The 24,598-nt window shown below is 40.5% G+C and overlaps 2 long non-coding RNA genes across 2 annotated transcripts; both read left to right on the top strand.

The window, feature by feature from the left end:
- The first annotated feature begins 18,035 nt into the window (after positions 1 to 18,035).
- On the top strand, positions 18,036 to 20,850 carry LOC147796724 (uncharacterized). The gene is made up of 2 exons (XR_015427893.1): positions 18,036 to 18,780; positions 19,259 to 20,850. It is a non-coding gene; the product is annotated as an uncharacterized LOC147796724 (long non-coding RNA).
- A 6-nt stretch (positions 20,851 to 20,856) lies between these two features.
- LOC110978876 (uncharacterized) lies at positions 20,857 to 23,728 on the top strand. The gene is made up of 5 exons (XR_002598140.2): positions 20,857 to 20,938; positions 21,296 to 21,393; positions 21,823 to 21,932; positions 22,117 to 22,182; positions 22,537 to 23,728. It is a non-coding gene; the product is annotated as an uncharacterized LOC110978876 (long non-coding RNA).
- Positions 23,729 to 24,598: the final 870 nt, after the last annotated feature.

The following is a 24,598-nucleotide window of genomic DNA, read 5'->3' as shown; positions in this document are numbered from 1 at the left end:
TTACATGTGTTTATAGCCTTTCTTTGAAATGTGTTAATAGATTTAACGATGCCATGATGTCACTGACATTTCAACTTGTCAGTGATTTCATCCTTTGCAACGCTTGAGAAAATCTCCAAGAAATTTGATTTTTGATGACAATTTTTCAATCGTCTTACAATTTTAAGAAAAACTGAAAAGAAGTTGAAAGGAAGAGGGTGTGTCTTCAGCTTGGTGTGGAGTTTTAGTTACTTTGGATATAATCAGCTGATTTCCTGTTTCTTACTTCGCACTAATGCCATTAAAAATTGAAACACACTGTACAAAGTCTTGTAAATTGGATTGGAATTTTCTCCTTTTTTGTCGAAAGTCCAAGTTGCATGCGTGGATCATCTTGGGATAAATCTTTTCACCTTCCATAAAAAATATGATGAAGGATTAGAATCGTTTGGTTGAAAACCTGCTATTTGAAAATTCCTAAATGGCGCTCCTACATCTATGCAAATGTTTGGCCACATGCCCCTCCCCTCCTTTTGTTTAAGCAACTACAAAACTTACAGCTTTGTTTACTCTGTGAATGAAAAGTAAGGGCGCCCTCATAAGGATGTGCTAGCAAGTTGTCTGAAGAAGTTTTCAAAATCTTGATTGCGACGCATTGTGGTTTTGTTTGTCTGATTTTAACCCCACCCCTTACTTTGGAGTTTTTGCTCAGTTTACGAAATACATATTTAGGTTGCTGGAAAATCATCGAACGGCATGCTACTGATCCAAAATTGTAAGCATTTTAAAACATTCGAAAAATAAAGTCCGTGATGGAATCAGTGTCATTGACACATCTGATGCGTTCGAAACCAAGATTTTGGAAAATTCCCTTTTGGCTTCCTCCAGATGTCATGGCTTTGGCTGTAAACAACGTGTGATCTAATGAAACCACATGGCTAGTGGCTACAGACACCCCCGTAATTACCCGTGTAATTATCAGCCGCAGCCAGTTCATTCGGACATGGCACGGCCACAGCACGTGGCGTGATAAACGTTTTCATTCCTTCGCGGGAGCGTTTAACAACAAACAGCTACAAGAGACAAAAAGAAACTTTCCCATTTGATTCAAAATGGACTGTTTGACCTAAATATTCTTGTGGAGGCCAAGAACAGAGAGACTGAGCAACAAATGAGGAGTTCAGGCAACAGTTGTGATGCTGAGGCTGTTAAAATATCATGACCGCAAACATGGCGAAGCATGGCATCCAGGCCTTCCACGTACGTGCTGACTCGCGGGACAGGCGTTTTCAAGGTCAGTGGCATTACATTTTCTGTGCTGTTTCTTTATTTTGGTGCTATTGCGTGTAATTGAAGGGGTTATTTCTCAAATGAGATGCTTCCATTTGGAAAACGTACAATTTTTCACAATTAGGAAATTTTTGAGATGTACCATTGCCCCACAAGTTCTTTATCACAATGTTGACTCATTGAACAAGTTGAATTTGAAGTTGTGTTTATGTAGCTGTCATAATTTGTCAGTAGAAACTGGCTACGGAAGAGTTCCATATATGGACGTCAGTAATTATTCCCCACAGTGACCTATTAGCCTTTAGAAAGCAAAAACATATCCTGGAGAAAAGTTCAATTTAGGAGGGAAATCCAAGTCGTTTACATGTACTTAGAAAACTTGAGGTTCATAGGGTTTGGTTGTGTACGGGGTGTCAAGTGGCATTGGTATATGGAAGTCTTTCCCTGACGGCGTACAAATGAGAGGGTAGAATTCTGAAAGGTACAGAAATAGCACTTATCACATTTTGAAATAAACTCTTCAATTGGGCCACTCTTTCTTTTGAGTTTGGACTCTGATTTAAACATGACACCCAATACTTTGAAGTAATGTTATTGGAAGTTTGTTCTTGAAGTTGTAGGCTTTCAACTGTAAACATCTTGATGATGACACTGCAACAAAATGGTCTGTCGCATTATGCTAAAAGGACATGGTAAAAATATGCTAATCACACTCCAAAAGCAGTTTCAAATAAAAAACACTTTAACAATTTTAATGCATGTTACAACTGATATGTAGGATTTATGGAAAAACCCAAGTTACATGTATTTGTCACATTACAGTCAGTCATGTCACATTGCCAAACCTACATGGAGCCCATCTTTGGTTTTGATTGACAAAATTATGTTCATCCTTCATGTTCTTTGTAAACAAATGCACATGTTGATTATTTCACACATTATTTCTTTAAAATCCTTTATCATGTGTATATTTTTATCTTGTCAGATCAAATTTGGCAACTAAATTACAGTACGTGCAAGTATCCAGATGCTGAATAAAGTGCTGATTACACTTAACAGAACTTCGCTGACTTACTTCAGCAGGATAAAAGGTCTTTGAATCTGTGAACTTTTATATTGACCTGTAGCTCATTATAAGTGCACATGTATCTTGCACATACTTTTAACAAGAGACTACGGCTCGGGCATTGGTCACGTCCATTTTCCTGACGTCTTCAATACATATTTAAGACTTGCCAAGCGCATATTTATTACTGGATAGATAGATAAATAGATAAAAGTATCCGTCAAAATGTGCATGTACAATGAAATCTTGATAAGGCAAATTTCAGAGGGAAATTTATAAAAACTTTGAGATACCAGAATTTCTAAGAATCCGAGGTTTCCAAATCATAGTCATAAATCACATAGGCCTACAGTGTGTGTACAGTGTACAGGTAACTATAACTCTCTTTATGATGTCAATGTCATAGTGGTTATTTTGTTCCTTTGATGTTACCGGAAAACTTTTCTTCTACTGATAAAAACAGTACATCACATTTGTGTTGCAAATCTTTTGTGCCCTTCGATCAGTTATGTTTAAAGTACAGTGCGCAGTACAGCACATTGATCATGGTTTTAACTTGGGTTTTCCAATTTCCAACATTCTTGGGTTTTCCAACATTTGTCTGTAAATATAGGGATGTTTTAATTGAAAACAGAAATTTCTGTGATATTTACAGATGTAGACTATGGGCATTTTCAGCTTTTACTGATTGTAAAAAAACCCCTAACCCACTAGGGCCTTTTTACTTGAGCACATTCTCAATCCTCCAAAGTCCTCCAATTGCCCAACTTCTGCATTCATCCTCAATCTCCTGAGTCCCAAATCCTGCCAGTTTTTGGGCTTATGCACAAAATGAAACTTAGAGGTACCTGAATCCTTGATCCTCCAAAATCCTCCTTGGTCCTACTTTTTTTGGGGCTTTTTTTGTTTTCTGGGGAGGATGAGGGCTGGGCACATCAGGTTGGTTGCTGGGCTGAAGCTGTTTTTTTTGCAGAATTGGCTGACAACTTTACTTTTGTAATAAACAAAGCAAATGTGCCTTTGTTTTAACACACTGCAGTTAAGGATTGTGTAATTTATGACCAGCAGCAGTGAGCAATGGAACACACTGTCCTTGGATACACTACATGCATGACCATATGCACCACTACATGTATGTGACCAATTTTTAGTGCTTCACTTGCCATTCAACCCCAATCCTCCAAAATCCTCCAAAATCCTCCAGCTTTTTAATCAGCATTCATCCTCAATCCTCCAAAATCCTCCATGCTTCAGTCACCATCTTCAATCCTCCAAAATCCTCCAAAACCAGCCGGAGGACTTTGGATCATTGAGGTGGGTTAGGGTTTTAAATTATTGTATTTCCTCAATGCAATCATCCGGAAAGCTAAATTAATCATTGTTCATTTATTGTGTGATCATTCCCTTTCCAGTGATTCAGGAATTATAAAAAATGAAACGGTTTTACTTTCACTTTACGAAGACAGTGCAAACTAAGGGAGTTGGGGTGAAGATAATTGGCTTCCTGCATGTAGTTCTTTTGTAGCAAGCTCCTAATCCTAAATTGCAAGGTGGTTGTGATTGGCCTAGTGAACAGCCCCACTTTTGTTTATAAATTAGGGATATTGTCCTGGTACCAGTAGCTATGAGTTTCCAGTTAGAAACATGACATCGTGCTGTCATCTTTACCTTACACATGTGTGTCACTTTTCCCCCATTGCCATGTCTTCAACTACCAAAATTGGCAAAATCTATATTTTCAGTCAATGTTGAAAATTAGGCCTGTGCCGGGTACCCGGGTACCCGGGTACCCGCCCGTCGATTTCAAAACCCGGTTCCATTTTTCCGGACCGGGTACCCGTAAAAAAGTAAATAAATTAGGAAGAAACATTCATGCATAAAATGTCTGTGAAATTTCTTACTGAAGGACAGACTTCATAGAAAACCACCGTGCCGATGAAAACCCGGTCCCGCGGTCATACATGAAACTTGAATTCGGAGATCGACAGCTAATTTTGTTAACCATTCCACCCATTGCACCGCAAGTCGTTTTCCTAGTTCCGGAATTTCCTAGTTCACAAGAGCGAAAAAACCACTAAAATTCACCGGCGATAGGTCACTCGCAACGTGTGATTTTAAATATTTCTTTAAATTGAATAGTCATATAAACCTTTGCATCTAATGTCCGCTTAATTAAAATGACTTTTTTAGAGTTTCCGTTTTTGTTAATTTAGCGAAAACTGCAAGCTTTTCCCCCACTCTCGGATCGCGCGGCGTTACCACGCAAAGTCGTTGCGAACTCAACTACACGGGCGCAGCAGAAATGTATGTGACGTAATGGGTTCGTCAACTGTGCGGCGCGGGGAGGATAACGTTGATAGCTCACTGTACAGTTTAAAAGTCGAGTCAAACCGTACGCAATTTCTACCTTTTTAATTCATTAGAATTCTTATTTCTCATCTAATTTTCTCAAAATTAAAAGATTCTCTATTAGAAAAGCAACTTTTTACAATGGTTTTGGCTGAAAATGGATTTTTCGTGTGGTTACTTTTTATTTGTGAAGACGTTTTTGTCTCGATCCTAAACCGATCCAGAACTAGGAAAGGTGTCATCATCACTTTCGTCGATCGATCCTGTGAATCCAAATATAAAAGCTTAGATTTTGAAAAAAAAAATTGACGTATATCCAAAACACAAAGTTGACTTCTGACCATATTTCACTCGAATCAAATATCACTTATCGAAGTACTTATGCATTAAAATCTCGACAATTTGAACCTCAGGGGAATTGAGTTATCCTGAAAAAGTATTTATAAAACTAAACCACTTCATCGTGGTACGTACCTTCGTGTGGCAAAACTTTCGCATCGCTTAGTCATTTAACAACATGGAGCGCTGCTATTTTTTTCACTTGGGCTTCCTTATGTGTGGTCACATGACCTTTCTTTTTACGGTCACATGGCTGCTGCAGTGTCAGCGATTGGACTGCCTGAAGGGGACTACAATTTGGCCCGCGTTGCAATCAGGTTAGTTTCAGCGTCTTGAAAGCCAGGATTACACAGTTGCAGCTACGTTGATTTATGCAACGTGCTGGTCCTCGTCAGAAAAGAAATGAACTTGCGATGACTCCTGACCCTATATAGACTTCTGATTCTTTCAACGCCGTTTGAAGCATTTTGGTGGCGGTTTTTTTTTAATCAGAAACTTCAAAATAAGTGGATGTAATGGTGTGGGCATTGTTCGAGTTACGGTGGTATTTTTGTACATAAAACTTTGAGCCTTTTTACCCGTGACGTACATAGCACTGATCTGGTCCGCACGTGACACGACCAGCGCTCACCATTCGTGCACGCCACATGCGTTCCGCGTGTCCGTGGTCATGCAGCATCCGGGACATTTCCTTTGAGCGTTTGCAGGTGCGTATATCATGTACGTGGTTTGCAGCTCTGTTCTTTTTTCTGACGTTTCCCGTGAAGATTTGTTTTTCTGTTTCATACACCCACACAAAATTTGAAAACTGAAGATAACAATTTCGTTTGATAAAAAGGTAGGAGAGATTATCTCCGACGTTAAGAACAATGTTCTGCTTGCTTCCTAGGTACCAAAAAGAACCGTGTTTCGGGCATATGATCCACCGGGTTGCGCGCAATGCCATTATCAGGCGATCTCTTTTCCGGGTACCCGGGTACCCGATGTTAACAAAAAACGGGTACCCGGTTCTAAAAATACCCGCAAATGCACACCCCTATTGAAAATCATTGAAACATTGAAATTGTGTGTTGCACAAAATGCCGTGAAACATTAGTTGTATAACAGAATAAGTTTTGTGACAGGTTTCCTATTATTATGTCAACTACCAAAATTGGGAAAATCTATATTTTCAGTCAATGTTGAAAATCATTGAAACACTGAAATTGTGTGTTGCACAAAATGGCGTGAAACATTAGTTGTATAACAGAATAAGTTTTGTGACAGGTTTCCTATTATTATGTCAACTACCAAAATTGGGAAAATCTATATTTTCAGTCAATGTTGAAAATCATTGAAACACTGAAATTGTGTGTTGCACAAAATGGCGTGAAACATTAGTTGTATAACAGAATAAGTTTTGTGACAGGTTTCCTAATATTATGTCTCACTGCTGAGGGAGTTAGTCTGGCATACATCAAGAAGTTTTGAGTTTGAGCCTTTGAAAACACATAACATTTTAATAACACAACTCGGGAAAAGAAGATATGTCCTGTATTTTTTCAGGGGTTTTGTTTTTCATGTAGTAAGATACAAGGGAATCTTGGCCAGTTTCCATCCAAATTAATCTGGTCGTGAATCTGACCTTAATTCTAGTTGTATAATGACACATGATACCCCGGTATAAGGTCTTGGACTGTTATATTCCCAAACAACAAACTCAACAAAATGGTGACTTTCTTAAAAACTTTTGTAATTCTTTCACATGGCAATACAATCATACCTGGCCAGGTTAGGTTCCTAACGTGCTAGAAAAGAAATACCTGCCTGTTTGAATCTGTGATTTGTCTTATAATTTGTAAAGATGAATGATGAAACAAAGGTTACAAATGTGAATTTTGATTGTACATGTTGTTTATTATTAATTGTAACAATTTTGAATCTTTCACTTTAAAGTTTTTAATTGACAGCATGCAGGGCTCAAAATTAACGGGCCCAGGTAGATAAAATACACCCGTTTGCCTCAGAAATGCACCCGTAAATCATAATGACGGGTGCAAGTACTTACACCCGTTTGATTCCATGTACATGTATCTGAACATTTTTACCATTTGTTTTAACTTTTGTCATGAAAAATACCTGAACTTTTGACTTCACTTCGGATCAGCCTTATACGCTACAATTTTGTTTACAATGTCCCCGAGTGCACACGGCAGCCTTGCATGCAATGCATGCACACAGATGAACGTACACACATGCATACCCGCGGCTATTGTCACGATTGGCCCTGGAAACTGGCCCCTCCTGCATAAATTCAAGCCAAATGCGTGGATTTGGCTCAGACTTCAGTTTCGCTGGTTCCAGTTTGAACATGTGGTTTTGAACCATGCTCCAAAATAGCTGGAACCAGCGAAACCAAAGTCTCAGCCTAATCCACTCATTTAAAAAACGCTTGATTGCTGTAGTTAGTTCCCTTTTACGTCTGTGTCCATATGCACGTTATAAAGGACCAGTGCCTGACTTTTTGCATAGCGTCGCTAAGCACATGTTTGAGGTTTCACTACTAGTTGTACGTCGCGTGCAACCTGCAAAAATAACAACTCGATCAAGGCTTGAATATCTGCCAAAGCCTAAGCCGTAAGTTATCAGTATCATTAATTTAATCAAAAGCAACAGCAAGGACCAGGGTCTTTACTTTTTTTCTTGAAAAGACACTATGTCTTTAGTATTGTATGGGAGCTACTTGCTCCCGTAAAGTGACAAATTCAGCTGTCTAGGTAGCAAGTACTTGCTCTTTGACCCACACAAGCCTATTCTGCTTCAAACAGATACTAGCCCGTATGAGTTAGGGGCCGTGATCAGCCATGTGACGAATCAGATCAACCCATGGCATTTGCCTCCAGAGCCCACACCCCAAGTGAACGGAATTATGGTCAGTATGAGAAGGAAGGACTTTAAGTAATCTTGGGGTTAAAGAAATTTCACAAGTACTTTTGTGGCAATAGGTTCAGCATTGTCACAGATCACAGGCTGCTAGTGTCGATGTTTGGTGACAAGCCAACCAGCCAGTCCGATGTCTTCTGCCCATCAGTGTAGCACACTGGCATATTATCTTGTTGGGCTATGACTATGACATTGTCCACTGGGCAGGGAAACGGCATTCAAATGCAGATGGGTTATCTCGCTTACCAGCGGATGCCAAGCAGGAAAGCACCTGTTGGATCTACGATGAAATCAGGGACGACTCTGACACAAAAGCAGGGATTAACCTGTTGGAGGAAGTGGAGAGTCGCCCAGTGGAATCCCAAGAGATCAGACTCTTGACTGACAGAGACCCTGTGCTGTCAAAAGTATGAAACTACATTCTTTGAAGCTGGCTGGAACCTTGGGGAAGAGTTTGCTCCCTACAGAAGCAAACGAGAAGAGTTAAGTGTGGAGGATGGAGTGGTGATGTGGTGTCTCAGAGTTGTCATACCCCAGAATACACAACTGCGTACTCAGCTGAAGAAAGAGTTACCACCGCACATTGTGAAAATGAAAATGCTCGCATGGTCATTTTTGTGGTGACAACCAACAATAACATGACTGCATTGCCCCTGCACCCGGAGCACTGTGCTGTTTGCACAAGTGGCCCGGACTAGGCTGTGCTGAACTGAGGCACAGTGAGGCGTGTAGTGCCTGATTTCATTTTTCAAATGTTGCCGTGTTGGCCGACCGGAGTATAAGCCACAGGGACACTTTCAGCGTGAGAATCAATGTGTAGGCTGCGGCTTATATTCCGAAAATTACGGTATATTAAAAATATGTATTTAGTATTAAAAAAAACCACAAAAAATGAGCAGAACTCTGAAGCGAGTGGGGGCTTCATTCACACCCCCCCAGCCTATGGGCCTGCACGATCGATTTTTGAGATGTGAATGGTATTTATGGTAAATTTACAAGTCTATTCAGTTTCTCTGGACTGCTTTCCTTCATTTCTAGTGTGGGAGTAGAGCCAATCTAAATGGCAATCAACAAAAACGTGATTGACTTGTCACAGTGCCTGGAGCTCTGCGTGGCTTTGTATTTGTGGCTGGCTGTGGTGGGGGCAGCCTGGGATAGGCTTTGCAGGCATGGCATGGCATTTAGCGACCGATTTCATTCCTCAAGTGTTGCTGTATAAGCCGCAGGGACTTTTTTCAGTTTGAGAGTCAATGTACATGAATAAACATCGGAAAATTACAGTATGCTAAAAATGTATATTTATATTAAAAAAACCACCACGGAAGAGCGGAACTCAGAAGCGAGTGGGCAGGCCGCGATGATTTTTCTTTAGCTTGCCCGATCAGGCAGGCCATGCCATAAATTTGCTTGCCTGAATTACGGCAGATCAACACTTGCCCAAGATTTCCTGGAATCCATGATTATTAGGGTTATTTAACTTACGCCATGCATGCAGTCTTTTATTAGGCCCCCAAAATAGTTGTGTTTCCAATTACATGCCTCTTAAAAATAGGGTCGGTAGGATGGAAATTTTTTTGGGGGAGGGTCAATTTTTTTCGTCCTGATTGAATGGCATGAACGGGGACGAAAGTTTCCAGAATTATCTCAAAAAGTGATGAACACCTGTCTTAATCTATGTGAAAATTTCTACAGGCGCCAATTCACTAGAATTATGGGCAATTCACACAGTGTGACTCAAGCAATCACACCGGCAAACTGGCCAACAATGTATCGCGTGGTAAGCGTGCACGAGGCATCCAGACCAGTGGGCGAAAAACCTTGTGCCGCAGCAGGAAATTTGTTGAAAGACACTTGCTTCAAGTACAAGCAAAACAAACTCAAATGAAACTCATGAACACAGAAAATACACTCATAAATAAGAGACCAAATTCTGTGAAGGAACTTGCAGAAAACCTCTTGCAACTTTGATTTTTTTTTATGTGTGGCTTTAGGGTTGCGTGCATGAATGGCCGAGTAATCAACCAAAACGTACAGTACATGTATAGACTGGGTCTGATTGCTACATTTCTTTGCATGGGCGTGGCGCGACGGGAACCAGAGTAGCTTCAGTTAATGCATTGAGCTGTGGGCACGTGATTCTGCCACTGCGACAGCGAAATGTGAATGAGAACTCGTGAAAATAATGGAAGTTTCTTTCCAAAAATTGCAAATGTACATGTAAGTACGAAGACATACAAAAACAAACATTTTAACGTGAGAAAAAGTTATTGAAAGATATTTCGTGAAGACAGAAAAGACATCAGCTTTTCTGGACTTGCCCGAACGGGCACACCTAGTAAGAATTTTAATTGCCCGAATGAAAATTTGATTGCCATGGGCTATCGGACAGGCGATTCGTCGCGGCCTGCGAATGGGGAGTCTCCAGCGCCCCCTCCGGCCTATGGGTCTGTTATGTGTCTGCACTGAGCTTGAAATTAAACATCAGTCTATGGCATCCATTTCTCATAACCATGGTTGAGTTATGGATTTGGTAATCAGTTTCAGTCGGTGCATGCATAAGCTTGTTCACTCCATGTAACTGGTTGTGGAACTGGGGGGGGGGCTGGGGGGCTGTTTGTTCCCACCTTATGGTCCATGCCCCACCCCACAACTTCCTGGTGCCCCCAAGGTGCCCCCAAGGTGCCCCCAATTTAACGTTCCCCCACTAAAAAAGGATGAATGGATATTCAACAAGGCTAACAATAACCTGTCCCTAAAAAACCACACCACAGAAATCTGGTGTCCCCATAAAATGCTGGTTCCCCCTTTGTGCCCCCCTGTAAAATCCTAGCTACATCACTGCCCCCCACTTAAAAGACCTACTTGTACAGAAACTGATTAGTAATTCAATTTTTGGCTAGATATTTTTTTGTAAATTTCTTGTTTTACAAAACAGATTCAGAGTAGGTATAAAAAAAAGTTACATGTAAGCTGGAGAGTGCAGGCTTGTGCGAGGAGCAGAGATAATTTAATTAATAAATTAACACCATTCTGTGCAATAAAAAGTTAAACAGTTCAACTTGCAGTCGTATTGTACACAATCACTTAATTCAAATCCTTAAATATCACACAGTCCTTTTCGTTCTTTATTTGTTTGGACTAATTCTAAACCTGATTGAATTGGTAAAAGAATGCCGTTTTGTATTTTAGAAGGATAGTTTCATTAACCATAACCCCAACAGTCGATGTAAAATCAAAATGAAATTAGAGGATTTGGGACTGTTATGACTAACCCTAATATTCACAAATCCACCAATTTCATTCCGATTTATTTGTCATATTTTGGAATAAGTTTGTTCAAGAGAAACTTTCCTTAATTGAGCTTGTGCTTTGAGTCAATTTCCAATAAGGTTTTATCTTTTTACTTTTGTAATCTTACCAGGGTAACTGCTTTTCACCGTTTCAGCATTTTGTTTCCTGATAGAAAATAAAAGAAGTTAACTCAACTAAACCCTGTTTTGATCCATATCCTCATTCTGCAGTCCATTTCAAGTATTTTTTATGTGAAATGGCATGACCATAGCAATTTAATTGCTGTGTAATTGGATGCAGCAGTCTTACATACTTGTACTAGAGAGTACAGTATATTCACAATGTATCATTGGATTTAGTTGAAATCTTCAGTTTTGAAAATATAACTTTCTAACCTTACACTTGACGCCCTAACTGCAGTTTCAGGCGATTTTTTTTGGGGGGGGTGATGCTATGGTATATTAATAGTTATCTTTTAAAGAGCCTTAGACTGGGCAATGACTGTTAATTAAGCCTTGGCCTTAACCTTTGCCTTAAGAACTGCAGCCGATTTCATGAAACTTTACACAATGGCGTAACTCCACTTAAGCCACATTTTATTGTGGAAGTTGCGCAACAAATTAAGACCAATTTTATGAAACGTACACTGCGTAAATCCGTGACTTGCGCAACAAAGTATCGTGTAACTTGCGCAGTCATTTTAGGTGGAATAAGTTGTGCCAAACAAAGCGAAAATGAATGAGTTGACTAGTATATCGGGTGCGGTTAGGCCTCATCATTGCTTAACTTAAGACGTATATGACAGACGAACAACTTTGTTGTTGAAGATAATAATAAACTTATCTGGCAGTGAGAAAACTGCGAGACGTTTTGTCCTGTTCCGAAGAAACCTTTTTCAAAATGGTGGGTGGAGGTGATTCAATGCGGACTGTTTGATGACTGATGTTATATTGGAAGGAACAACCCTCGTGAAAGCCATTTTTGAAGTTTAATAACATGATTAACATTATTAAAAGTAATGATATTATTACAACGTGGCGCAGCTATGCAACTTTCACGAAATCGAACGTAAGAATATTGCGCACCATAAATTTGTGGCGCAAGGCTTACGCATGGTTCAAAGTTAAGCCACGTTTCATGAAATCGGCTGCTAAAGTCCTTGCTTCAACACTGGGAGTTGCTAAGACTTGTCATCTAACCTATTGTCCTACAAGCCAGTATTTTTTTGCAGTCCTATTAATTGCCTAATACCTCCACATTTCATGTGGCTTTTAGTCTCAACTTTTGAGTGTTTTGGTTTTGTTTCAACAGACTTCAGCAAGAACAAAGAGAGCTGGTGGAAGTAGGGGCAGGAGGAAGCAAACAAGGCTTTGGTCACTCAAGGTACATGTAAACTCTCCCTCTCTTTCAGCCATGAGTGCTCATTTTGAGCTAGTGACCACGAGACCCAGGACCTGAAGACTTTGAGTACAGTTTGCAAAGGGAAACAGTCGTTGGATTACTCAGAGCAAGTAAAACTTTTTATTAATTTCCTAATTTTCAAACTCAAACATAAATAAATTATTTCCTATTGTGCCTGCCGTCAAACCTGCAATAAAATTAAAGATGTTATAATACACTACACGGGGGACACGGTTCTTTGACAAAGACCCTATGAAGTGCTGAATTTTCTCATACAAATAACATAAACCTTCTTTCAAAAAGAAAAGCACCTCCTGAATCCAGTTGAGAGATGGTGCCCCTGTGGCCACAGGGCAACTCCAATCTGTCCAGTGATGGGCCCGTTAATTGCCGAAAAAGTGCGGGGCTGGTATCCTGGGACCTTCACGTGGTGGCCCTGTTTTCACTAACCTTACCAGGATATATTCTTTTTTTGAGAATCATACGAAAGGTAAGCATGCCATTGGCTCAACAATATAATACGGACAACTGTGATATTTTTTTATGCATATAAAGAGATATTTTGTTTTCTCTGTGTCTGAAAAAAGTAGAAAACAACCTTTAGAAAGTAGCATTTATAGTTTGCTAAAAATGTGATATCCTATATTGCTTTAATTGCCCCTCGGCACTTTTTCATACTTTGCAGGATAATGCCAAATGAAAGTTCTTTGCTTCATAAGGAAAGTTTGAAGAAATTTCCTTGACTTGAGAAAAGTGGTAGATTGCCACTTTTTGTTAGCGTGCAGCTTTTGACAGAAAGCTTACTGAATTAAAATGCTTTTGATTTCAATAGATTTGTTCTCCTTTTTCCTTTGCTAAAACAGATAAATTTGACCTTGAAGGATGTATGTTATTACTTTCTGATGGTTTTAAACCACTGCAAGAGGAAAGGGATGATTTCCATTTATGGAACTTTTACCATTTTTACACAAGAAAGCAAGCAAGCAAGCAAGAAAGCAGTCAACCAAGCCAGCAAGAAAGGCTTTGGTCACTCAAGGTAAACTAACCCTCTCTTTCAGCCATGAGCGCTCAAATTGAGCCAGTGACCACAAGACCCAGGAGCTGAAGACTTCGTGTACAGTTTGCAAATGGAAGCAGTCATTGGATTGCTCAGAGTGAGTCAAACCTTTATGCCCTACTGTTAGTGTGTGTTGGTGCAACCACCTTGGAAGTATTCAGCAGTGTTCATGGCAGGCAAATCAGCAAGGTAAATTTGGAATGAAATTAGATTGACATTGATTTGTTGACACTGCAGGAAACTTTGGACAAGTTGTTTGGAAAAGATTTATCAAGCTAGTTCTTTTTCCACTTCAAGGTTTCAATTTTTGTTCAAGCACAAGTATGATCCATTTCATATTTTCCAAATTTTATTGATTTCCAGGGTGGTTCAGATAATGTATTGTCTGTGTGTTTGTTAGTGGTGATGGTACACGTTGTGATTGTTTGGGTCGATGTTTGGTATTTGTGCTGTGTTTGTGCGGGGTGGTGGTTTTTCCCACAGATCATCGGCTCAAATAGAGCATGTCATGGGCTCAAACTGAGCATTTTACAAGACTACAAAAAGGACTAAGGGATCATCTATATCCTGATGTCCTCAAGACGGGATTGTGGGATCTGCTATATCCCTATATCCCCAACGCAAGACCAGCAGGACCATGGGATCTGCTATATCCCTACGTCCATCCAGGGGCGGATCTTGGGTGGCAGTGAAAGGGGGAAACTCAGCTCCTTGGGGAGCGAGCATGTTAATCATCTAAGGCATCACACGCCATCAAGTAATCACTTGGCAGAGAAAAGGTATACCGTGATCGTCACGGTAATTGCATCAAATTTCAAAGGGGGACATCAAAACAACAGAAAGTGGTCCATTGAAAAAATAGAGTAAGGTTAGGGAACTTGCCCCCGGATCTGCCCCTGCTGCAAGGCTCCACCAGTGAGGATCATATTTAGGGCATAGGTATACTTCCTCATCAGGGACTTTTTTGTTAGCAGTGAAATGAAATGTTTCACTTGTAGGGTTTTTCCTATAGTTCAGTGGGATCTGTTTTATCCCTCTGAGAAGAGCAAAGACTATGGGATCTCCTATATCCCTGTGTCGTTAGGGCTTAGGCGTGGTGCGGGGATACCAATGTTAAATTGGAACTTGCTCCAATTGCGAGAAGTGCGGCGATAATTGGAGTCCTGGGGGGTTCCAATGCGAGACGTGCGAAACCCTTGAAGGGGATAGGCGTGAGCTCACTGTGGGCCGTCTATCCCTACCAACGTCTCCGTTAGCCGAAAAAGATGCAGGTAGTTGTGTCTCTCGCGTCGAGGGCCGCGGACCTCTTCCATAGGGGCATGGCCCTGTTATCATTGATGGTTAGCAAGGCGCTGGTACGTCCTCTCACCTTCCCGGGGGTGGGAGGGCGCGCGTAAGTAGGCAAGGGCACTCTCCTTCGGGAGGGCGGACCGGACAGTGGCAGATGGTGCCCCTGTGGCCACAGGGCAACTCCAGTCTGTCCAGCGATGGGCCCGTTAATTGCCGAAAGCGTGCGGGGCTGGTATCCTGGGACCTTCACGTGGTGGCCCTGTTTTCACTAACCTTACCAGGATATTTTTTTTTTTTGCATCATACCAAAGGTGAGCATGCCAGTGCCTAAAAATATAATACAGACAATTGTGACATGTTTGATGCGTATGGAGAGCTTTTTTGTTTGCCCGCCCGAGTCTATTCAAAGAAAAGAGTACAAAACCCCCTTTTGAAAAAAGAATTTATAATTCATGACAGATTTGATAGGCTGTGTTGAATAGATCACCCCTCGGCACCATGTACTGTTTCATGTTGCATGATAATGCTGAATGAAAGTTCTCTACTTCATAACAAAACTTTGAAGCAATTTCTTTGGATTGAGAAAAGCCTGAAGATTGCCACTTATTGTTAGCATGCAGCTTTTGACACATGGAAAATTTGGTGAATTGAAATTCTTTTGATTTCAAGGAATTTTGTTCTCCTTTTTTGCTTAGCTAAAACAGGTAAATTTGACCTTGAAGGATGTATGTTATTTCTTTCTGATGGTTTTAAACCACTGCAAGGGAAAATGGATGATTTCTGTTTATGGAAATTTTTATTTTCCTCCAGCTCGATATGTGGAAAAAATAAGCAAGTAGAGGGCAGGAACAAGATTTTCATGTTCGCAAAGGTGACGCAACCTCTTTTGCAGCTGTGAGCATGTAGAAGACCTCCATGCCAGATCGGCAAGGGTCTTCAGGACCGATGAGGCATCTGAAGGAGGAGTATCCTCCAGAAAAGTAAGTATCTTTTATTAACATTTCACCATGAAATTGCATTAGATTTTTCTTGCTCCAAACCAAAGTCAGTAGTACCAGTGAGGAGTTTTTGGCTTAGTTCTCGCTTTTCATCTGGACCTATAACTATTTATGGAGAAATCAAATCTTGAAGTGTCTCTGGCAGTGCTTTACTCCGACTCTTCACTTCATTTTCCATTGTTGAACCTCATTTGACTATTTTCTGTGTGGCGAGTTGTGCCCCAAGTGCCAACTTTTTCTTGGAGAAGTAATGAAATGTGGTTTATTTTGTCTGTTTCAGTTTTGTTCCAAAAACTTATAAAAGCCCCCAAATGCAGCCTTCCCTGTCGAATGGTAAAGGGGTACATGGAAAAAGTCAAAGTATCGCCCCCCTCAAAGGCATTCTGGACCTGTCCTTGAATAGTCTGTCATTATCTTCAATTGCAGCCACTAAGTTTGCTCTCCGTTTCTGTTTCTACAGATGATGCATCACACAAAAAGGCAAGCAAGCAGTCAACCAAGCCAGCAAGAAAGGCTTTGGTCACTCAAGGTAAACTAACCCTCTCTTTCAGCCATGAGCGCTCAAATTGAGCCAGTGACCACAAGACCCAGGAGCTGAAGACTTCGTGTACAGTTTGCAAATGGAAGCAGTCATTGGATTGCTCAGAGTGAGTCAAACCTTTATGCCCTACTGTTAGTGTGTGTTGGTGCAACCACCTTGGAAGTATTCAGCAGTGTTCATGGCAGGCAAATCAGCAAGGTAAATTTGGAATGAAATTAGATTGACATTGATTTGTTGACACTGCAGGAAACTTTGGACAAGTTGTTTGGAAAAGATTTATCAAGCTAGTTCTTTTTCCACTTCAAGGTTTCAATTTTTGTTCAAGCACAAGTATGATCCATTTCATATTTTCCAAATTTGATTGATTTCCAGGGTGGTTCAGATAATGTATTGTCTGGTACACGTTGTGATTGTTTGGGTCGATGTTTGGTATTTGTGCTGTGTTTGTGCGGGGTGGTGGTTTTTCCCACAGATCATCGGCTCAAATAGAGCATGTCATGGGCTCAAACTGAGCATTTTACAAGACTACAAAAAGGACTAAGGGATCATCTATATCCTGATGTCCTCAAGACGGGATTGTGGGATCTGCTATATCCCTATATCCCCAACGCAAGACCAGCAGGACCATGGGATCTGCTATATCCCTACGTCCATCCAGGGGCGGATCTTGGGTGGCAGTGAAAGGGGGAAACTCAGCTCCTTGGGGAGCGAGCATGTTAATCATCTAAGGCATCACACGCCATCAAGTAATCACTTGGCAGAGAAAAGGTATACCGTGATCGTCACGGTAATTGCATCAAATTTCAAAGGGGGACATCAAAACAACAGAAAGTGGTCCATTGAAAAAATAGAGTAAGGTTAGGGAACTTGCCCCCGGATCTGCCCCTGCTGCAAGGCTCCACCAGCGAGGATCATATTTAGGGCATAGGTATACTTCCTCATCAGGGACTTTTTTGTTAGCAGTGAAATGAAATGTTTCACTTGTAGGGTTTTTCCTATAGTTCAGTGGGATCTGTTTTATCCCTCTGAGAAGAGCAAAGACTATGGGATCTCCTATATCCCTGTGTCGTTAGGGCTTAGGCGTGGTGCGGGGATACCAATGTTAAATTGGAACTTGCTCCAATTGCGAGAAGTGCGGCGATAATTGGAGTCCTGGGGGGTTCCAATGCGAGACATGCGAAACCCTTGAAGGGGATAGGCGTGAGCTCACTGTGGGCCGTCTATCCCTACCAACGTCTCCGTTAGCCGAAAAAGATGCAGGTAGTTGTGTCTCTCGCGTCGAGGGCCGCGGACCTCTTCCATAGGGGCATGGCCCTGTTATCATTGATGGTTAGCAAGGCGCTGGTACGTCCTCTCACCTTCCCGGGGTGGAGGGCGCGCGTAAGTAGGCAAGGGCACTCTCCTTCGGGAGGGCGGACCGGACAGTGGCAGATGGTGCCCCTGTGGCCACAGGGCAACTCCAGTCTGTCCAGCGATGGGCCCGTTAATTGCCGAAAGCGTGCGGGGCTGGTATCCTGGGACCTTCACGTGGTGGCCCTGTTTTCACTAACCTTACCAGGATATTTTTTTTTTTTGCATCATACCAAAGGTGAGCATGCCAGTGCCTAAAAATATAATACAGACAATTGTGACATGTTTGATGCGTATGGAGAGCTTTTTTGTTTGCCCGCCCGAGTCTATTCAAAGAAAAGAGTACAAAACCCCCTTTTGAAAAAAGAATTTATAATTCATGACAGATTTGATAGGCTGTGTTGAATAGATCACCCCTCGGCACCATGTACTGTTTCATGTTGCATGATAATGCTGAATGAAAGTTCTCTACTTCATAACAAAACTTTGAAGCAATTTCTTTGGATTGAGAAAAGCCTGAAGATTGCCACTTATTGTTAGCATGCAGCTTTTGACACATGGAAAATTTGGTGAATTGAAATTCTTTTGATTTCAAGGAATTTTGTTCTCCTTTTTTGCTTAGCTAAAACAGGTAAATTTGACCTTGAAGGATGTATGTTATTTCTTTCTGATGGTTTTAAACCACTGCAAGGGAAAATGGATGATTTCTGTTTATGGAAATTTTTATTTTCCTCCAGCTCGATATGTGGAAAAAATAAGCAAGTAGAGGGCAGGAACAAGATTTTCATGTTCGCAAAGGTGACGCAACCTCTTTTGCAGCTGTGAGCATGTAGAAGACCTCCATGCCAGATCGGCAAGGGTCTTCAGGACCGATGAGGCATCTGAAGGAGGAGTATCCTCCAGAAAAGTAAGTATCTTTTATTAACATTTCACCATGAAATTGCATTAGATTTTTCTTGCTCCCAACCAAAGTCAGTAGTACCAGTGAGGAGTTTTTGGCTTAGTTCTCGCTTTTCATCTGGACCTATAACTATTTATGGAGAAATCAAATCTTTAAGTGTCTCTGGCAGTGCTTTACTCCGACTCTTCACTTCATTTTCCATTGTTGAACCTCATTTGACTATTTTCTGTGTGGCGAGTTGTGCCCCAAGTGCCAACTTTTTCTCGGAGAAGTAATGAAATGTGGTTTATTTTGTCTGTTTCAGTTTTGTTCCAAAAACTTATAAAAGCCCCCAAATGCAGCCTTCCCTGTCGAATGGTAAAGGGGTACATGGAAAAAGTCAAAGTATCGCCCCCCTCAAAGGCATTCTGGACCTGTCCTTGAATAGTCTGTCATTGTCTTCAATTGCAGCCACTAAGTTTGCTCTCCGTTTCTGTTTCTACAGATGATGCATCACACAAAAAGGCAAGCAAGCAGTCAACCAAGCCAGCAAGAAAGGCTTTGGTCACTCAAGGTAAACTAACCCTCTCTTTCAGCCATGAGCGCTCAAATTGAGCCAGTGACCACAAGACCCAGGAGCTGAAGACTTCGTGTACAGTTTGCAAATGGAAACAGTCATTGGATTGCTCAGAGTGAGTCAAACCTTTATGCCCTACTGTTAGTGTGTGTTGGTGCAACCACCTTGGAAGTATTCAGCAGTGTTCATGGCAGGCAAATCAGCAAGGTAAATTTGGAATGAAATTAGATTGACATTGATTTGTTGACACTGCAGGAAACTTTGGACAAGTTGTTTGGAAAAGATTTATCAAGCTAGTTCTTTTTCCACTTCAAGGTTTCAATTTTTGTTCAAGCACAAGTATGATCCATTTCATATTTTCCAAATTTTATTGATTTCCAGGGTGGTTCAGATAATGTATTGTCTGTGTGTTTGTTAGTGGTGATGGTACACGTTGTGATTGTTTGGGTCGATGTTTGGTATTTGTGCTGTGTTCGTGTGGGGTGGTGGTTTTTCCACAGATCATCGGCTCAAACTGAGCATTTTACAAGACTACAAAAGGACTTAGGGATCATCTATATCCTGATGTCCTCAAGATGGGATTATGGGATTTGCTATATCCCTATATCCCCAACGCAAGACCAGCAGGGACTATGGGATCTGCTATATCCCTACGTCTATCCAGGGGCGGATCTTGGGTGGCAAAGAAAGGGGGAAACTCTGCTCCCTGGGGAGCAAGCATGTACATCGTCTAAAGCATCACAGGCCATCAATTAATCGTTGACAGAGAAAAAATATACCATGAGCGTCATGGTAACAGCAGCAAAGTTCTTAAAAGGACATCCCCCCCAAAAGGAAAACTGGTCCATTGAAAAATTGTGTGTAAGAGTAAGGTTGGATAACTTTGCCTCTGGATCTGCCCCTGCTGCAAGGCTCCACCAGCGAGGATCATATTTAGGGCATAGGTATACTTCCTCATCAGGGACTTTTTTGTTAGCAGTGAAATGAAATGTTTCACTTGTAGGGTTTTTCCTATAGTTCAGTGGGATCTGTTTTATCCCTCTGAGAAGAGCAAAGACTATGGGATCTCCTATATCCCTATGTCGTTAGGGCTTAGATGTGGTGCGGGGATACCAATGTTAAATTGGAACTTGCTCCAATTGCGAGAAGTGCGGCGATAATTGGAGTCCTGGGGGGTTCCAATGCGAGATGTGCGAAACCCTTGAAGGGGCTAGGCGTGAGCTCACTGTGGGCCGTCTATCCCTACCAACGTCTCCGTTAGCCGAAAAAGATGCAGGTAGTTGTGTCTCTCGCGTCGAGGGCCGCGGACCTCTTCCATAGGGGCATGGCCCTGTTATCATTGATGGTTAGCAAGGCGCTGGTACGTCCTCTCACCTTCCCGGGGGTGGGAGGGCGCGCGTAAGTAGGCAAGGGCACTCTCCTTCGGGAGGGCGGACCGGACAGTGGCAGATGGTGCCCCTGTGGCCACAGGGCAACTCCAGTCTGTCCAGCGATGGGCCCGTTAATTGCCGAAAGCGTGCGGGGCTGGTATCCTGGGACCTTCACGTGGTGGCCCTGTTTTCACTAACCTTACCAGGATATTCTTTCTTTTTTTGCATCGTACCAAAGGTGAGCATGCCAGTACCCAACAATTTAATACAGACAACTGTGATATTGTTGATGTGTTATCCGGAAAAGTTTTTTTTTTTAATCTGTTGCAAGAAAAGAGTCCAAAAAGAACCTGTTGAAAGAAGCATTTATAATTCCTGAAGAATTGGATGGCGTACATTGCTTTCATCAGCCCTCGGCACCACTTACTTTTTCGTCTGTTGCATGATAATGCTGGATGAAAGTTCTTTGCATCGAGAAAAGCCTCAAGATTGCCACTTATTGTTACCATGGAACTGTGAACTCAGATGGTTTGCTCAGTTGAAATGCTTTTTATTGCGATCAATTTTTTTCCCGTTTTTTCTTTTCCTATAACAGGTGATGAACTCTTATGAAGTGGTGTACAAGGATGTACTAATGATTCTTTCAAGGCAACAGGTGATTCTTTCAAGGCAAGAGGTGTTAGGAAGTGACAGGTACTCTTCTTTGTGAGGGTGGACCTGACAATGAGGGTGTGAAGTGCTGGACCAACCATGCTGAAAATGTGGGGCTGGCATATTGTTACCTTCACCTGATGGCTCTTTTTAAAAACCTTTGCAGAATATTTCACGTCAGCAAATATAAATCCACGCTGGTTCACGTTTTTTCATTCAGCAAATAACTGTTAATACAACTGTCTTCCACAAAACAAAATGTGTCAATTTCTTGTCCAATTTCCTTCCACAAAAATTGCCCACTTTTAAGCACCACTTTGACAAAAGTTGAATATCATGTACTGAGTGGGTCACATTCTCTTCATTGATTTGTGTTGTATTTTGCCTGAAGTCTTGCCCACAGAATTGGGTGTGTTTTAAATCAAAAGGAAGGATGCTTCATTTCTTTTTACATTCTTTGTTCAACTAAAGATTTTTGTATCTTGCTGATAACTTGGATGCTGATGGAAAGATGGATGTAATGCACCTGAGGGATCATCTCTTGACCATTGCTTGAGATAGAGATATTCATCTTATTGGAGGTTAGCATTGCAGACAATTATAAGAATCTTGAGAAACGAAGCATATTTTTGTTAATTTACCGTAAATTTTACCTTCAAGCTGTCATTTACAGAATGTACCTGACTTCAACAAGGCAGCAAATATTTGATGAAACTCACAAGTGGCACTTTCATTTTTTAATGCTGAATTTTGTTAATGTTACAGAAACTAGGTGGATAAACAGTTCAGATGAAGGCATGGAAGCACATGCATATGTGTGTTCATTCTGAGGTGGGTATATGTTATGAATGTATTGAATTTGCAGACACTCCTCATGATTTCCAATCAAATGTGATTGCGATACCAAAGTTTAGAAAGACACTGAACTGTTTTTCCCATGCATTTGGGGTTTACTAGATACTGCCAACCACACTCAGCTCCAGTTTTTGTATCTTCCTGCCAATTTCGTAAAAACTTTTTCTGTGAAAAAAGTCAAAGATGTCATTTTGTGATTGCCTGCACTGTCATTCACTCAGGCACAAACTTTTTCAGGTCGTTACGTAAACTAAACAACTTCAAAAAGTTGAGCTTGAGTTTAGTGGTTATCTTTTTGTAACCTTTTCTATTTTTCTGATGTTGATGAAGATGACTTCATCCAGGGCTGTTTGCTGTGAGAGGGCTATGATGTGATGGAGCACAAGTTGATCAGACTGATGAGGTATCCCCATGGTAACATTGACAAAAGGCAACCAGTAGTCGATGATTTGAAAAGCATAAGAATGGAGTTGGCAACCTACATGACACTCAAGCACGCTTTCTCTTGCAATTAAATCCCATACTAAAATTATTGCCTCGGGTGCATGAACCTGCGACATGCGTCAATGCATCTTGTGGCAATTATTAAAGCAAGCATATCAATACACTATAGTTTATTGTTGCTTCGGATTGGTTGAACTCCATCGAAAGCAGATGATTTCGTAAACTGTAGAAATGTCAGTTTGAAGTTAAAGCATAACTGCAATAAATTTGTATTAGACACAAGTTTTCTGCATCTTTGTACTATTTTTTTATGAATGAAAACTCTTTTTACATGGCTTTCAAGTTAAATGCACTGAAAAGTGTGTGCTTTTTTAACAATATTTATCCATGCTTTTCTGGACAACTGAGGGAGCTGTTGCTGTGAAACCATCTAGGGAAAACATAGTTCAGTGCATAGGTCTTTCTGTTCAGATTGTGAACCCAGACTTAACTGAAAACATTTCTGAGACGGGTTGAAATTTTTTTTTGCTATTCACATAACAATGAATCAGCAAAGAGGAAACAGCCCAGGAAAATCTACAAAAAGGCAGGACATTTTTTGTGTACAAACCATTGTAACATTGAGTCTTTTTCCCGAGGTGACATCACAGTTTTGCTCATGAATATGGAAATACTCTTTGGCATGAAACCAAAAAGGCATTAAAATACCCTTTGAAATAATGAAACAAAGGTTGAAAATAAAGTAATCTGATGTACAAAGGTACATTTTGAAGGTTTGTTATCACAAAAATAGATTGCAGCTAACTAGTTATGAGCAAGGCATTATTTATTGACCATTCAGAAATCCATTCATGCTTAGTTTTTGTATGCACTGCTCCCAAACAGCTGGAGCATTTGTAGTAGTCTTCTTGGAATTGAGTCAATATGTTAATTTCTTCGAAGCTTCAATTTTAGTCAAATTAAAAAAAAAAAACTTCAATGAAATGGTCCAAAAATTTCAATTTTTCCCCAAAAGTGATTTATTTTTAGCAGAAAATAAATAAAGTTGCAAGGGTTTAGCCTTGCACTTTAATTAAAATTGTGCCAGTTTTCTTTTTCTCTGATTTCCTATGCTTTATTTTCAAACAGAAATAGATAAATATACTAAGGTTAACGTAGCATTTAAATAAAAATGAACAAAGATTTCAATTTTTTCCTTGGAAGTGCAAGATTAAATTTTTTAAAATCCTTTAGAAATTATTTTCAAAAGAAAAACATATTGCCATCATCTATGGGGCATTTAGATTGTAATTTTAATGAAAAATCAAAAGTCAAAATTTTTGAAAATATTGCAAGGGGTTAGCCTTGCAAAATAAGTAAATTTTGGCCAAAATTTGACTTTTCTCCAAATCACTTAGAAATCATTTTCAAGGGAAAAGAAACATATTTCCATCATCTACAGGGCATTTAGATTGCAATTTTAATGAAAATTGAAGAGTCAAAATTTTTGAAAAATCGGCAAGGGGTTAGCCTTGCAAAATAATGACATTTTGGCCAAAATCTGACTTTTCTCCAAATCACTTAGAAATCATTTTCAAGGGAAAAGAAACATATTCCCATCATCTACAGGGCATTTAGATTGCAATTTTAATGAAAAATCAAAAGTCAAAATTTTTGAAAAAAATGCAAGGGGTTAGCCTTGCAAAATAATGAAATTTTGGCCAAAATTTGACTTTTCTCCAAATCATTTAGAAATCATTTTCAAGGGAAAAGAAACATATTTCCATCATCTACAGGGCATTTAGATTGCAATTTTAATGAAAAATCAAGAGTCAAAATTTTTGAAAAATCGGCAAGGGGTTAGCCTTGCAAAATAAGTAAATTTTGGCCAAAATTTGACTTTTCTCCAAATCATTTAGAAATCATTTTCAAGGGAAAAGAAGCATATTTCGATCATCTACAGGGCATT

The sequence above is a fragment of the Acanthaster planci genome, linkage group LG15, assembly GCF_054643075.1.
Source record: "Acanthaster planci isolate LZ-2023a linkage group LG15, COTS_SCS, whole genome shotgun sequence".
Taxonomy (NCBI): domain Eukaryota; kingdom Metazoa; phylum Echinodermata; class Asteroidea; order Valvatida; family Acanthasteridae; genus Acanthaster; species Acanthaster planci.
This window is presented reverse-complemented; position numbering and strand designations above follow the sequence as displayed.